The sequence below is a fragment of the Leopardus geoffroyi genome, chromosome C3 (genome assembly GCF_018350155.1).
Source record: "Leopardus geoffroyi isolate Oge1 chromosome C3, O.geoffroyi_Oge1_pat1.0, whole genome shotgun sequence".
Lineage (NCBI taxonomy): Eukaryota > Metazoa > Chordata > Mammalia > Carnivora > Felidae > Leopardus > Leopardus geoffroyi.
Genome location: NC_059338.1, coordinates 96,111,276 through 96,123,828, shown reverse-complemented (window position 1 = coordinate 96,123,828; position 12,553 = coordinate 96,111,276). Strand labels below are relative to the sequence as shown.

General features: G+C 36.0%; 1 protein-coding gene across 6 annotated transcripts in view; it reads right to left on the bottom strand.

The window, feature by feature from the left end:
• Positions 1-12,553, bottom strand: part of CSMD3 (CUB and Sushi multiple domains 3) — a 1,255,667-nt gene that overhangs the window by 881,169 nt on the left and 361,945 nt on the right. The window lies entirely within an intron of this gene.

The following is a 12,553-nucleotide window of genomic DNA, read 5'->3' as shown; positions in this document are numbered from 1 at the left end:
GCTATTGAAAGTGTGAAATTAAATGTTAAATAAAAACACATCACAGGGGCACCTGGCTGGTTCAGTCAATTGGGCATCTGACTCTTGATCTAGGCTCAGGTAAGGAACTCACAATTCATGTGTTCGAGCCTCACATCAGGACCTGTGCTAACAGCAGGAGCCTGCTTGAGATTGATCCTCTTTCCCTCTCTCTCTGCCCCTCCCCTGCTTGTACTTGCAGGCATTTGCTCTCACTTGCTCTTTTAAAATAAATAATTAAATGGACACTTTTTAAATAATACATCATATATCCAGGAAACTTTAGAGAGAAATGATATAGTAACTAAAATCTTTGATAACATATTCCCTGTAACTCCACTAAATAATGTAAACCTATTTTGCTACGTATTTATATGTGTATACAGTATATAAATAAATTTTCTACTAACTTTTTATTGGGACCTAAAGTCCCCATTTCTCAGAGGTCATAGGTTCTCCCCAAGTCCACTTTTGGCCAATGGTGTATTCTAACAGACGGGTTACATGACCATCTGTGTTTAGTGTGAGATATATAAGATAAGCTTCCTTGTTTTACAAGTGTTTAGGACATTCAAATTAACAGGTTATTAGTTTCTTGTTCAATAAATTGTCTCAAGATTTTTGTTGCTTTCTTGAGTCACTCAGAAAATTCCGTCAATTCAAATCAAATGTTGGGAGAAAAACTCTGGCTCTATCATGACCAGATCTATGATGTAATACTCCATAACTTTAATAAATAGAGATGGACATCATCCTATTTAACCTCTCAATGGTCTAGGAATAGCAAAATGCTTTGGTATGAGGGACAACATTAGTATTACACTGTATGCATCAAATAACATTAGGTTCTTTCTAACACTATCCATTTAACCCCGTAATTCAAAGCATAAGTACGTTGCTCTTAAAAGATATTTAATTTTTATCACCCACTACTGTAAAACTTATATTTATTTTTATTGCATGACCTTTCTCTTAAATATGTTGGGTAATTGGAATGAACTTGTCATCCTGTCTAGACTATGAAACACATTACTACAATTTTCTTCCCCAAACACACAGTATTTTCCCTCAATACCTTTACTTTAACCTCTGGTAAACATATCCTGCACTCCCCTAGCCCTGACCTCAAATTACTTCTAGTCTTTGTCTTCCCAGGACCAATACCAGAATTGAGTAGTACTTTGGAAATAAAATGTTACACTATCGTATATTTATAGTATAACTAGTACACAACCTATTCAAACCATAACTCTGTGAGATACTTATTTCCCCGTCTCTAGATACAATATTAGACAAACATAGGACATTGTAGTTGACATTCAGATGAAAGGAAAAAAATCTTTTTTCATTCAAGAATTTCAGTTCATTGATTAATATGCCTAGTCCTACCTACATGAAAAATAACTGACTTCATTGGATTAAGACTCTTGGCTCTCCCTAGCTTGGGCTTATGGCAGATGGGGCAGAGGTAAGGCAGAGGTGTGGTCTCTTCTTTCCTATTTTTCCCTCTTAGCATTTTTGTTCATCCACCCCTACACACTGAGCATTCTGTGATTCCTCCTAGAGTTTGGAGTAGAAGGGATTAGGGGACATGAATCTTTTTATTTGCCTGACACTGATTTGGTACCATTTGCAAGGGCTTTGGCAGATGATTAAAGAAAGATGCTCATGAGTCTTTTCATGGGATCCTCAGAGGTGTCCCAATCAGTTCCCTTGTTGTGGGGGAATGTGTCTGTCTGGCTGCCTACATTTCTCACTTATACCATGGGTATAGAATAATAGACTTCCATCTCTTTCCAACTATGAATGCTTATCCTTCCAGGTGGGGCTCTTGGGCAGGATTTAAGACAATTCGAGACCAGAACTCCAGCACAAAAACACTTTATTTGGTCAAATGAAAACATACCTCATTTATTCATCCTCTGTGGAAATGCAGTCTCTCCCCAACTGCAGCCTTATCGCTTTATAATCGACATTTAAGTATTTCAACCATGGTTTAATAATAATACACTGTGTCCCCAAAGCTACAGGGCATACAAATCAATTTCTCTGCATGGTTTCCTTGAAGTTCCTCAATGTAGCCTCACAGAAGAGAGAAATCAACCCAAACTCCTGATACATGAGATGGAGCACAACTTGTAAAATAGCTCTTCCTTGGGAAATTTTTATTTTACAGCAAAATAATTTCAACTCGAAAGAATGAGTGCCTTGTACTTGAAAACAAGGTGGGAACTCAGATCTTCCAGCATTGAAACCAATGCTCTTACCAATTCTTGTATCAAGTTCTTTGTTCAGTACTTCTGTTTGATCTCTTTATTACTACAGAGACTAGCAGAGCATCAGTATGTGACAAAATTGTGAAATAGGTAGGTTGCTTTTAGTACACGTTAGATATACAATAGTTAGCCCTATCTGAACATTATAACCCTTATATTGTGATTTGGCCTATATTTAATACAATACTTATAAAAGCCAATACATTTTCTATAATCATAAACTGTTACAGCAGAATGCATTACCTAAACCAAAATTTTTATTTTATAACAGAGTTAGAACAATTGAAAGGCAGCATTAGAATAAGTTATGAAAACCCTTAAATCCAGTGCTATGCTTTCTCTGCTAAGTAATATTGCCTGGTCACTGGTCAAAGTGAGTTGGTCCTTGAGTTCCTTCAGCATCATTCTGTCTCGGCCACCATATCTGCCTGTTTGATTTGTGTTGTCTGCAACATCTTCTGTCCGACAATTCACAGAAAGGGCAGGATTCACAAAGTTTGTTCAAGAGAACCATTTCTTAACAGACTCCAGACACACATGGGATCATATTGGTTATTTTTACAAACTTTCTGCGGGTTTTAAAGTCAATTCATTTGGTCATATGTTCAAGAAATATCCATTGAGATCTATAAGGCACAAAGTGGAACTGTGTTAGTCTCTCAGGCTACAGCGATGCTCAAAAGTTAGGGTAACCTCTGCCCCCATGGAGCATTCTGACAATTAGGGTGTGAGGTTCTAAACAAATGAAAACAAACACTTAAAATTACATTTCTGCTGGGCCAGGAAAGAAGGAGCATTTAGTGCTGATGTCATATATTTGGGCTTTGAACTAGTTAGGGCATTCAGGAACAGATTCTCTGAGGAAGTGATGCTAGATTAGAAACCCAAAGGGTGAACAGCAGTCATTAACTAGATGAGAAGCAGAATGAAAAGTGTTCTCAGCGGGTGCACTGACACTTCCACTGGAGGAAATGGGCATTCTCCAAACAGAAAGGAAATCCGTGTGTTATTGCCAAGACAGTGAGGGGCTCGGTGGTACTAAATAGGGTTGGAAGGGCAAATAGGGGCTAGACGTGGTCGAACCTTTCTGACAAGCTTATGGAGTTTCTTCAGAGAAATGGAAAGTTACTGATGGGTTTTCAGCAGAGATGACATGATTGGATTTGGGTGTGGAAAATATTCTGACAGCTCTTTGGAGATGACAGAGGGGAAAATAGAGGATCACATTAGGGGGCTGAATCACGAGTTCGGGCAATTTTTTTCCATGCTTTATTGCTTTCAAAAAGATAAACAATCTCTTCTTTTTCAGTGTCTTAGCATATTTTGATCTCAGTATCTTCAAAAGATTAGTTAGATCTTTGGAGGTGTGTAAGAATAAATAGCATCATGATAAAATAAATTGGAATACTCCTCTTAGGCCTGTTTTTAACAGCAATATTTTTTCACCTAAATAGTAAAGCAATGTGATTAAATATCTTAGACTTCTCTTGTAATTAACTAGAAGTTATGTTGGCTTCAAAATGTAGTTGCTTATTATTTAAAGAATATAGAGGATAATAATAAGGCTGGTGGTTACTCTGCTCTTGTTCTAAGAAAGTTGTATAGGTTATAAGATTTAAAGTACGCTACTTTAAAAACTACGTGCATGTATACATAAGCTGGATGATGGAGAGTTGTATGTTAAGAAGCTCCCAGAATCAATCTATTGTACAACAGGAAGAAAACAACCAATTCAGCCAATATAATCACTGAGCACAATGTGGTCTTTTAAGAAAAAGCACTTTAAAAAATAATCTTTTTGACTTAGGACTTATTCCAATTGTCTGGGGAAAATGCTATCAACTCTCTCTTAAGTTCTTAATGTACTCAAATCTATTGATAAAAATTATGGCATTTAAAATCAAGTTCTATTAAAATTAATTTTCCTTGTTTATAATCTTATGAAGCTATCATCAAATAACTTCCACTTCTGAATTTTAAAATAACTGAATTTATGTAAACTTAGTAAACAATCTCTTTAATGTCTTACCTGTAGAGCAGGGAGAAAAGTCCCAAAAAAAATAAAAATTCATTGTATTGAAGTATAAATATTAAGAAAAAAGTTCAATATTTTTCTAAGAATTAAGTTATTTGCTTTTAATTTCTATGGCACGCTTTGAGATACTGAAAATACCAGAGCTTGTTTGGGGTTTGAGTATGAGACCATACATTTCATTTAAATCTTGTAAATTGGAACGGCTCCAAAATATGACAGTTAAAAAAAAAGAAAAGACAGGATAAAAAACTAAAAAACAAAAACAAAAAACACTTAAAACAGTTTTCTGTAGCACATCTTTTCAGATATTGATCTCATACTGTGCTCTGCCCTGCTATTGGCTTCTTCTGAAATAGCTTAGGGATGGGGTACAGGGGTGATAGGAAATAGACTTGTTTATCAAAAAAGAGAAATTAACTGTAAATTGTAGAAAATGTGTACACTTGGTGAATTCCAGATGCTAAGCATTCAATCCAATACCAGACTATATCATGGGAAAGCTTTTGCAACTCTCCCTTGCTAAATCTCAATCTTCCATTAGTAGTCAAGAAAAACTGACATCTACGTGGGGATTCTTGTTCCTTTGAAGACAGACATCACTGTTGTACCTCCTAATTGACAAACTATTTCAATAACATTAATAAATTATCCATTGTATTACATACGCAGAGCAACCATTTCATTTCTATACCTCTCCCTGTTTGCATTTCATGGTTCAGACTTATGGATCTTTGTACTTAAGGAGAAACACTTTTCTCATAGAGAAGAAAACTGAGCAACAGAGTAGTTAAATTGTACATCTTCTAGAACGGTGGTTTTATGTTTTTCAAGGCACAACACATAATGCTGTTCCATGTTTTAAGGAAAAGAGAAGTAGATTTTTGATGATTATAGAGAAAATTAAAGGGTTGTTATCATTTTCATTTCTCAGTCCAGTTCCTTCAGCTGCTTTCATACCAAAATAGATAAAATTAAATTCATCAGAGATGTATAACAACTTGAAGAAAAGCCTTCATCATTCATCCAGATGAACACCTCACAGAAAGGGAAAGAAAGCTAAGCATAATGGCATTCAACATTGAGGGTTTATTCCTAAGTACCCTAAATACTCAAATATGCTTTGGAGAAAGTATCTTGCCTTAATTTACCTTCTTAATTTATCTTCTTAAGAGACATGTTTAGAAATAAGAGGGTAAGGTAATGAACGCACTAAGTAATTAATATGTGGATTTTTTAAATATTCAGCTTAAAATTTCCAAGAAATAAAAAAAAAAAAAACATTCATTCAATGATTATTTAATTATTTAAAGACTTGGAGGAAAGAAACCTTTAAATCAAGACAGAGCATGACAAGGGTGCCTGAGTGGCTCAGTCAGTTAAGCGTCTGACTTTAGCTCAGGTCATGATCTCCCAGTCCATGAGTTCAAGCCCCGCATTGGGCTCTGTGCTGACAGCTCAGAGCCTGGAGCCTGCTTTAGATTCTGTGTCTCCCTCTCTGTCTGCCCCTTCCCCATGTTCTCTCATTCTCTCTCTCTCTCTCTCTCTCTCTCTCTCTCTCTCTCAAAAATAAATAAACATTTTTTTTAAAAAAAGAGGGAGCCATGGCATAACAGGGAGCAAATTTACATGCTTTTCTTAAAAAAAAAACATAAAATAAAAACTGAGAAAAATAAAACTTTTTAACATTGCACCAGGGCCATACAGAATTGTGATTTCCAGAAAGGAGAGGAGTGAAGGTAAGAGTCCTATAACTGCCTGGCTTTCTATCTAGAAGCACTTTCAGGACCAGAGACCAGGACTATAAGTAGAACATGATGTTCAGGAAGCATGATGTTCCCATCGTAGCAAGACAGGATTCCAGAGAGAGAGCTCTGCAGAAAAGAACTCACAAAACCTGCAACGTAATGACTTGGGTATTTGCTAAATACAAGCAAATATACACGTAAAGGGTGAAATTCCATAGGGACTGGCAAAGAGAGACCAAAGATCTTTGTGCTGAATGGCTCCAAGAGAATACACAGGCTTGAGTAGTTGGCAAATTCCTCCAGGAAGGGTGGAGAGTCCTTTTTAAATAACCAGAGTATTCAGTAGAAATTTCAGAAGGAATGAACTTCATTAGAGATGCTAAACTATCCCTAAAGTTTACTCTAAAACTGCCCTAAGAAAATTTAAAAATAAACTTCAAAAGACACTAACTGCACCAAATGTAACTTCATTTTGTATCAGGAGAAAATTCAACATTCTTTAAACGATGATAACTAAATCCAGACACTCAATAACTTAAAAGTTACAATGTTCAACATCTAGTAAAAAATAAGTAGCCACCTCAAGAAGCAGCAAAATATGACTCCTTACTGAAAGAACTATTATTCAATAGAAACTGAACAAAAATGATCAAGATGATGGAATTATCGCTATTTTCTTCTATTTAAAGCAAGGGTTGGCAAACTACATCTCAGGCTATACCTGGCCTGCACCCTGTTTTTGTATTGCCTAAGAGCCCAGCATGATTTTCATAATTTTAAGGAATTATAAAAACAGGTGAAAAACAAACTAGAATCAAAGATAAATATATGATAGAGACCATAAGTACCAGGCAAAGACTAAAATATTCATGATATAGCCCTTTACAGAAAAAAGTGAACACAGTGAATGTAGTGAGGAAGGAAGATATATAGTATAGCAAAATAAAACCTTAAGAGACAAAATATGCATTATTATAAATGAAAATAATTGTTCAATGGGCCTTATAGCAGGTATAAACAATACTGACTTTCCAAAAGGTAGTGGAGCAGAGAGGAAGCACAGAAAACTATTTGAAGATATAATGGCCAAAAAATAAATTCCAAACGTGGTGAAAACTAAAAACCACTGATAAAAGAGGCAAAGGTTTTTTGGCATTCTGGTGTGGCAGAGACAACTACCTAAGCACCAAAACTTTTGTTCCACTTTCACATGTGCTGTTGTAACTGGAGTGGAGGCAGCTGCTCAACCAGGGCAAATTTTCCTGTGCTCCTTTAGCTAGGCTTGGCGATGTAACTGTGTTTTGGTGAATAGACATCAGTTACCACTGCAAGCTTTGCCTATAAAAACCTCCCACAAGATCATATGCATTTTTTTTCCTCCTTATGTTATCTGGATATTGTGCCCCACGTGACCTTAGAGGCCACATGTTGATAAGAGACTTTTCCCCACATAGATATTTGAAATCTCTGTCTCCCTCTAATCTGTAAACTCTATAAAGATAGGGATGGTACTTATTTTAGTTCACATTATACCTCTATTATTAAAAAAAATCTACATAGAATAGATGTTTATTTGCATGTACTGAATTAAGTATGAAATAGGTAAATGAGTAAAATGTAATTATTTGAACTGATCATAAAATTATATTTGATCTGAGAATAAAAAGAGAATACAAGGAATATATCACTATTTCAAAGCAGTGGAATAGTATGGTTATTGGAGCAAAAGTCAAAATTAAGTAGAAAAATGAAAGAAATTGACAAATAAAATTTAAGAACAAGATATATGTTTCTCAGATTTCACATACGAGTGAAATTATGTGCTATCTTTCTCTGTTTCACTTAGTATACCCTCCAGTTCCATCCACATTATTGCAAATGGCAAGATTTGATTTTTTTCGTCACTGAGTAGTATTGTAGTATTCCACTGTGTGTGTGTGTGTGTGTGTGTGTGTGTGTGTGTGTATGCACACATACCACATCATCTTTATCCACTCATCAGTTGGTGGACATTTGGGATCTTTCCATAATTTGGCTATTGTTGATAGTGCTGCTATAAACATTGGGGTGCACGTGCTTCTTCAAATCAACACTCCTGTATCCTTTGGATAAATTCCTAGTTGTGCAATTGTTGGGTCACAGCAATCTTCTATGGTAATAGAAGATCATGGGGAAGGGAAGGAAAAATAAAATAAAAATAGAGTTTTTAAAAGACTCAAACACAGAGAACAAACAGCGTTGATGGGGATGGGAAAAATGGGTGATGGCCATTAAGGAGGGTACTTGTTGGGATGAGCACTGGGTGTTGTATGTCAGTGATGAATCACTGGATTCTACCCCTGAAGCCAAGACTATACTGTATGTTAACTAACTTGAGAATGAATGAATGAATGAATGAATGAATGAATGAGAACAAGATGTATGTTGCATGGCAAAAGCTTCATAATTGAAAGGAGACCTTAACTGGAAAGTGCTTATTGCTATTCAGCACCCACAAGGTAGAAGTGAGTTATGTTTTAGATTTTTCTGCATATTTAAATTCAATAAAATGTAACTTCATTATTTGCTGAATTATATATATATATATATATATATACATACATACACACACGTGTGTGTATGTATGTATATATGTACATATATATGTGTGCATATATATACATATATGTATTTGTTCAATATTTATTTTCAGAAAGAGAGTGTATGAGCGGGGGACAGGCAGAGAGAGAAGGAGAGACAGAATCCTAAGCAGGCTCTGTACTGATAGCCCTGATGCAGGGTTTGAACTCACAAACTGTAGGATCAAGATCTAAGCCAATACCAAGAGCTGTACACTTAACCAAATGAGCCACCCAGGTGCCCCCCTTTTTTTAAAATTTTTGTAAATATTATTTGCTGAATTATAAATGTGGCATATTCAAGACAATCACCAGACTAAATATATCACATAATATGTGAATTAAGCAAGATCACTAATATACAGGCATTAACATAAATATTTTAGCACTGAACAATTGCATGCGGGAATTTTAAAAATATTATTTCTGATAGGACAAAATTTCAAATATTTAGAAACAAAACTAATAAAGCAAGAAAAGCCCGAGTTAAGCTCTATTTGTATTTTTGAGAAAAAATACAAATCAATGTTAGTACATATTCTATGCTTTCAGATTGGCAATCTAAAAATGTTGGTACTCCTCAGATTAATCTATGGTTTTACTGAAATCCCAATGAAAATTTTGGTGTGTATGTATGCGTGTATTTAAATTGACAAGCTGATTTTTTAATTTATCTAGAATTGCAAAAAAAGCTAGGCATAATTAAGACAATCGTGAAGAGGAAAATAAAGCTTATTAAGACTTATCATACATCTACACTAATCAAAACAATTAGGAATTAAAAGTAAATACAGGCCAGTCAACTAATGGAACAGAATAAAGAGAGAGTAGTTTAGTATTATAATGTATCAATGTCTCTAAAAATAAACTACCACATTCAAGAATATAATCAATCTCACAAAGAAGAACACGGGTTGAAGAGTGCATACAGTAAGATTCAATTTTCTCAAGTTGAAAATAGGTAAAATCAATGTGTGTGCTAGAATCAGAAGAATATTCACTTTCAGGGAAGGACAGGATAGTGACTGGGAGGGAGTGTTAGTGTTCCAGAGATTTTTGACTTTCTGGTAATATCCTGTTCTTGACCCGGGTGATAGTAACAAGGCTGTATTGTTATGTGAAAATTCACCAAGCTATACCCTTGTGAATTATGACTTGTCTGTATACATGCTTTATTTTAATTAAAAGCATTATGAAGTAAAAGGGAAAATAACTCAAAAGCGCACATCTCTGTCCAAGTTGGTAAATATATCATGGGGTATCCCCTCATTCTCTAAGAGACTGGTCAAATCTGGCCCACCTCTTCCTAAATTCCCTGAGATGGTGATGCAGACATTCATGATTGGCTTGGTCAGCAGTTCTCAAAGGTCAGCATGAATGAGCCCCATCTCATGGGCTTGAAACATTGATTGCTGGGTCCCAGAGGATTTGATTCAGTCGGTGTAGGGAAGAGCTCAGAAATTTGTAGTTTGAGAACTACTGTTTCAGGGAAAAGGCAGACACCATCACAGTTCCTCTCTTTTATAAAATCCCTGTCCTGTTTATACCATCTTTTTCATCTTCATCGCACTCCTTGAGTCCCCACACACATTAATGCTTTTTACTCTCAGAAGGCAACTATTAATGCTACTCCATTTTCAAAAGTGAGTAGTATATTTAGGGTATTAATTCCCTCCAAATTTTCCAAATTCTATCAACTTTGTTTAAACATAAACTAAACGTTAGAAACATGTGAGGAACATTTTAAAATGCCTATTATTCATCCTTTACCCCCAAATTCTTGTTTAGTTGATTGACAATGGAGTAAATGCCAAGATTCTTAATTAATCAGTTAATAATGACGCCAGTGTAGGGCAATTTTTTTCTTGTTAGGTCCCTAGGGGATTCTAATGCCTAACTAGAATCAAGAATACTGTACTAGTTCTCCTGCAAAATATTGAATCCATTCACTTGGGTACTTGACCCCATCTTCTGCCTAATGACAGGTCCTCACTCCACCTGGGATCACTTAAGCTGATAAATCAGTCTCCAACACCATCCCACACGCCCAAATACAAGTGAAGCCAACACCCCTACCCCCAAAGTGCAAGTCAGAGTGAATTGTTCTTTTTTTTCCCCTTTTTTTAGAGTAAATTTTTCTTTAACCATCTTTTCCTGACAATTTCCCCTCTTCCCTTTTCAAATTCCTCAGCAAATTTACCTTTGTTTAATGCCTCTACTTACTTACTTTCTAGTCATCCTTTAATTGACTGCAATCTTGTTTTTCTGCACACTCTATTGAAACCCTTTTCCTAACTTCACCATTGATCTCCTAAAGAACACATACATGTTCAATATGTTTTAAGGGGCCTCTCTGTGGCATGTAACGTGATTATTAACTCATTCCTTTTGAAAACTCTCCTTTGTTTTTGGCTTCTTTTTGAAATACTTTTCTGATTACACTTGTACCTATCTATTTCTCTTTTTCCTTATTTTTTTAAATATTTAATTTTGAGAGAGAAGAGGAGAGAGGAAGACAGAGGACCCAATGCAGGCTCTACGATGACAGCAGAGAGCCTGATCAGGGTCTCAAACTCACAAATCACAAGATCACGACCTGAGCCAAAGTTGGACACTTAACTGCACAAGCCACCCAAGCATCCCTGTAACCACTTCTTATCCATCATCCCACTGCCTCCTCTTCCGCTGCCAGTTATTTTCATAACAGGCTGCTACTGCTCTTTTTATAATCTATACTTTCTCCCAAGATGACAATATCTATTCTATTTCAACTATCCTCCAGATATACTGTCAATTCTGCAATCTAGGTCATTGAGCTCAATCTTTTTCAACATCCATTCAACTGTTGAAGGGAAATCTTTAATATTAATAAAACATATTAACTAGTTTTGGTAGCAATTCCTCTTTCTAAAATCTTTGTTTATTTCATAGTTATTGATTACATAAATTTCAGTAGGAGGGGTTACTGATTCTCATCTGGAGGCGGAGCTCTTAGAAACTGTAGTTTAAAGCAGCGGTTGAGGCTAGAACAGAAGAAAGTTATTCAGATACAAGAAACCTTTGCATCCAAATTCTGATTAGAAATGTTGTTAGGCAGAGGGGCGCCTGGGTGGCGCAGTCGGTTAAGCGTCCGACTTCAGCCAGGTCACGATCTCGCGGTCCGTGAGTTCGAGCCCCGCGTCAGGCTCTGGGCTGATGGCTCAGAGCCTGGAGCCTGTTTCCGATTCTGTGTCTCCCTCTCTCTCTGCCCCTCCCCCGTTCATGCTCTGTCTCTCTCTGTCCCAAAAATAAATAAACGTTGGAAAAAAAAATTTTTTTAAAAAGAAATGTTGTTAAGCAGAAACAATATTATGATGTTTATTGCTCTTGTTTCCTCAGTAAGACTGCATATCACCAGCACCCAGGATTTTAGGATAGTGCCTTCAAGCTAAAGGCTGTCTAATGGGAATTGGGCAAAAGGGCCTTAAGTCACATCCAAGGCTGGTCCTTAAAAATATCCTTTGACCTCCTCCCAGCATAGGAATGACATAGACCACAACTTAAAACATATGTTCTTTTCTTATCCTTTATATTACTTTCTACAGGGAAGCCTAGAATACCTTTTAAAAATGGAAATCAGATGTCATACATACTCCCCTGTTTGAAACTTTTTAACGGTTTTCCATGAATTTGGAATAACATCAATGTCCTTACCATGGCCTTAAACAATCTTAATTCACAAACCTCTCAAGATAACAATAACCACAGCTGGCAATAACTATAAGATCAATAGGGGTCACCACACTTCTGATGGATATTGCATGGGTGACAAATAAATATATATTGAACAACTGTGAACATTTGTTTACTATTGCAACACGG